We start from the raw sequence: 4,669 nt of genomic DNA on the forward strand, positions 1-4,669 counted from the left end.
CTCTCAATGGGAAGTATGACAAGAGCATGGCGAGCTAGATCGATAAACCGGGTCTCATACTGAGAGACCGTCATAGAACCCTGCTGGAGGCGCTCAAACTGCCTCCGATAAGCATCTCTCTGAGTAACGGGGAGAAACTTCTCCAGAAATAACTCTGAAAACTGATCCCAAGTCAACGACGGTGACCCTGCTGGTTTGGCTAAACAGAAATCCCTCCACCACGTCTTGGCGGATCTAGATAGGCGGAATGCAGCAAAATCAACTCTATTGGACTCAACAATGCCCATGTTTCGAAGAACCTCATGGCAGCTATATAAGAAATCCTAGGGGTCCTCAAAAGAAGCACCGCTGAATGTAGTAGTGAAGAGCTTGGTGAACCTATCCAGCCTCCACAAAGCATCTACGGACATAGCCGCTCCATCGCCGGTCTGAGCAACTACGACTGAACTGCCATAGCTAGTTGAACCACTGGAATCTGACCCTGGGGAGCTACCTGCTCCAGAGTACGTGTAGCAGGAGTCTGGGCTCCTCCTCCATCCTGAGAAGTGGCTGGTGCTACAGGAAGCAATCCTGCCCGGGTGACACTCTCCATGAGGCCCACCAACCGGACCAAAGCATCCTGAAGAACTGGGGTAGCAATAAACCCCTCTGGGACCTGAGCTGGGCCCACCAGAACTGCTGCGGCTGGGGCCGGAACCTCCTCCTCGAAGTCAACCTGAGGCTCCGCCGCTGGTGCTGCTGCTTGGGGCTGAGCTCTGCCCCTACCTCGGCCTCTAGCACGGCCTCGTCGCCCTCTGCCCCTAGCGGGAGCTGCCTGGGGCTCGGATTGCTGATCGGTAGATGAAGAAGCGCGTATTCTCGCCATCTGCGAAAGAACAGAGTGGAAATCCAATTAGCATTGAGAAACATATCCGCACGACTAGAAAGAACAAATGTGAAACTTTTCCTAACTCTGTAGCCTCTGGGGATAAATACAAACGTCTCCGTACCGATCCCTCAGACTCTACCAAGTTTGTCCGTGAGTTGTGAGACCTATGTAACCTAGTGCTCTGATACCAACTTGTCACGACCCGGATTTCCCACCCTCGGGGTCGTGATGGCGCCTTCATTTGTGCTAATAGATATCATAATAGAAAATGTGCCACAGATCGAGCTAACCGAGAAACATGTATGTCCCAACAGTCAAAAGATCCTAGGGAAGTTTACTAAGGCAATACTACATGCACTACTCTTGTTGTCACAAAGATATTTTCTATACCTTTGCAGACTAGGAAAAATGAATCTCCCAATATACATAGACCAACCAGTGAAACAATCTTTATGTGTGAAGAGGCAGTAAATAATTGGATATTGCAGCTGAGAGAGCAGTGCAATTGTGTGACGACCCATAGGGTCATCACCTGTTTTCTTATTCATTCCGTACTTCCAAGGCCTTGAAAACCTTATTTGGGCTTGCCTCGATTTGCGTGCGCAATCCGGGCGCGTAGCTGGAAAGCTTAAATATGAATTCTGTGAGAAAAATGTTAAATTTTGATATTAAATTGAATAAATTTGACTTCGTGGGTAAACAGACCCGGACCCGTGATTTGACGGTCCTGGAGGGTCCGTAGGAAAATATGGGACTTGGGCGTATGCCCGGAATCGAATTCCGAGGTCCCAAGCCCGAGAAATGAATTTTTGTGTGAAATTATTTTCTGGAAATGATTAAGGAAAATGAAAATGAAATTTGATTAAAAGACTGTGGTATCGGGCCCGTATTTTGGTTCCGGCGCCCGGTACATGTCTTATATGTGGTTTAAGCACTTTCTGTAAAGTTTGGTTTAAAACGGACGTTGTTTGACGTGTTTCGGACTTGAAATGGATAATCTGATGTTTTACGAAATTTGGAAGAAATCATGGGTTTTGAGGCCTAATTTGATGTTCATGATGTTATTTTGGCGATTTGATCGCACGGATAAGTCCGTATGATGGTTTTGAGGTGGTGTGTGTGTTTGGTTTGGAGCCCCGAGGGCTCGGGTGAGTTTTGAGTAGGTTACGGGATGCCTTAGACTTAAAATATCAGTTGTTGCAGGTTCAGGAAATATTGCAGGCCTCTGAACCCTCTAGCGCGGTCCGCGAGAAATCGCGTGCGGTCGCGGAGGGGCCATCGCGGCCGTGGTCGCCTTTGCGCGGTCCGCGGTGGGTGCTGTGCGGCCGCGGTCGGCTTTGCGCGGTCCGCGCAGGGCTAAGATCCGCAGGTCTTCAGGTGGGCCAGGCCAGCGCAGCCGCGGTGCGGTCCGCACTGGGACTTCAGAGGGGTATACATAGACGGGAATTTTAGTGATTTTTTCACTTTTCAAAAACCCAAAATATAAGAGGCGATTTTCCAAACAATTCTTCTTCTTCAAAACGATTGGTAAGTGATTTCTAACTCATTTTCTTCACTCCTTAACATCTTTTAACATAATTTCAACTACAAAACAAAGATTTTAATGGGGAATTTTGGGTAGAACCTAGGTTTTTCTAAAATTGGGGATTTGGACCTCAATTTGAGGTCCGATTTCAAAATAATTTATATATTTGAGTTCGTAGGGGAATGGGTAAATGGGTTTTGGTTCGAATCTCGGGTTTTGACCATATGGGCCCGGGGGCATTTGTGACCTTTTGGGGAAAAATAATGAAAAAACTATAATTAGGTATTGGGTTCGTGTTGTTTAGCATTTATTGATGTATTGAAGTCATTATTGTATAGATACGATTGATTTGGAGCCAAATTCGAGGGGCAAGGCGGTTATTGAGGATTGAATTGGCCGTGGAAGTTTGAGGAAAGTGTTTGGTTTAACCCTAGCTTGAGGGACTAGGAGTTGAATCTTATTTGCTAATTGCTTCTTGTTGTGTACGATGTATAGACATGGTGACGAGTATCTATATATTGGTGTCTAGCATGACCGTGAGTCCTTATTTTGCGAATGGATTGGTTGTTGTTATGCCTTCCATGCTTAAATGATGACTTCTATATGTTGTAAAGATCTTGTGAAAGAGATTGTGATCTTTGAACTTCGTGGAGCATTGGCACGGGTTGAAATACAAATTGTGAAGGTATATGAGCTAAGTAACTTCTTGGAGCATTGGCTCAAGTGATAATGTGAACTTTGAGATGAAAGTGAAAGAAAGAGAAGAGTTAACGATTTATCCCGTTGCCGGACGTTGTTGGTATTGATGTTGTCCCTTAACCGGGTTTTATTGGTTGTTGTGTACCTTGCCGGACTTCATTCTGTTTATATTCCCTTGCCCTTGTTGTGATTTGTGATTGGGTGAGGAAGACTGTTAAAGCACGAAGGGTGATGACGTGCATTGAATGATATTTGTGGATCGGGTTGCACGCCGCAACAGTGTTATTATATATTGGGATCGCGTTGCGCGCCGCAACAATTATTGATACAAGTGTGTTTATTTTGGATATTAGTCTCTTGTCCGCTGTAAATTCTAAGCTGCCTTTAGACTGTTACTCTAGATTTACTGTTAATCCTGTTATCTCCCCACAGCATGCTTCCCCTCCCATATTGTCTACTTGTCTTGTATTTCGATTCCGCTGTATGTATATAACTGCACAGGTTTATGTGGTGGTCCAATCTAGCCTCGTCACTACTTCGCCGGGGTTAGGCTAGACACTTACCAGCACATGGGGTCGGTCGTGCTGATACTACACTCTGTGCTATTTTGCACAGGTCTAGGTATCGAGCAGCAGCAGCCGTAGTGTGAGAGCAGGCTTCATTTCAGTGAGACCCGAGGCAGCCTTGCAAGCGTCCGCAGGCCCGCGTCTCCTTTATCCTTTATTTTTATCTATTATCTTATTGTATTCGAGACAAACAGCTTATGTTCTCTTTCATACGTTGTATGTAGTATTCTTAGCAGTTCGTGAGTACAGTGACACCAGTCTTGGGTAGAGGATTTTGTTGAACTTTCCGTATTTCTATTCAGTTTTTATAAAATGTTAAGACTTCCTCTCATTATCGAATTTCGTTGCTTTTGTATTATCGTCGTAAATTGTTAAAATGGACTAGATTATTATTGGACAAATAATTAAATTTGGCTTGCCTAGCTCCCATTAGTAGGCGCCATCACGACTCCCGAGGGTGGGAAATCCGGGTCGTGACAAATTGTTTTCTAATTTAGCTTGCACGGTCGCTCGTTCTTCATTATTGGAGCGTATCCGTGATTGGCAGTTTGATGATCCTCATTTGTGTGTCCTTAGAGACACGACGCAGCGAGGAGGTGCCAAGAAGGTTACCTTAGATGCGGATGGAGTTTTGAGATTCCAGGGGCGAGTTTGTGTACCCAATATGGATGGGCTTCGAGAGCTGATTTTGGAGGAGGCCCATAGTTCCAGGTACTCTATTCATCCGGGCGCCGCGAAGATGTATCAGGATTTGCGGCAGCATTATTGGTGGCGTAGAATGAAGAAGGATATCGTAGCATATGTGGCTCGTTGTTTGAATTGTCAGCAGGTTAAGTACGAGCATCAGAGGCCTGGTGGTGTATTTTAGAGGATTGAGCTTCCCGAGTGGAAGTGGGAGCGGATTACTATGGATTTTGTTACTGGACTTCCGCTGACTCAAAAAAAGTTCGACGCAGTTTGGGTCATTGTTGATAGGCTGACCAAGTTAGCACATTTCATTCCTGTGGCAGT

Source organism: Nicotiana attenuata, unplaced genomic scaffold, assembly GCF_001879085.1.
Source record: "Nicotiana attenuata strain UT unplaced genomic scaffold, NIATTr2, whole genome shotgun sequence".
Taxonomy (NCBI): Eukaryota; Viridiplantae; Streptophyta; class Magnoliopsida; order Solanales; family Solanaceae; genus Nicotiana; species Nicotiana attenuata.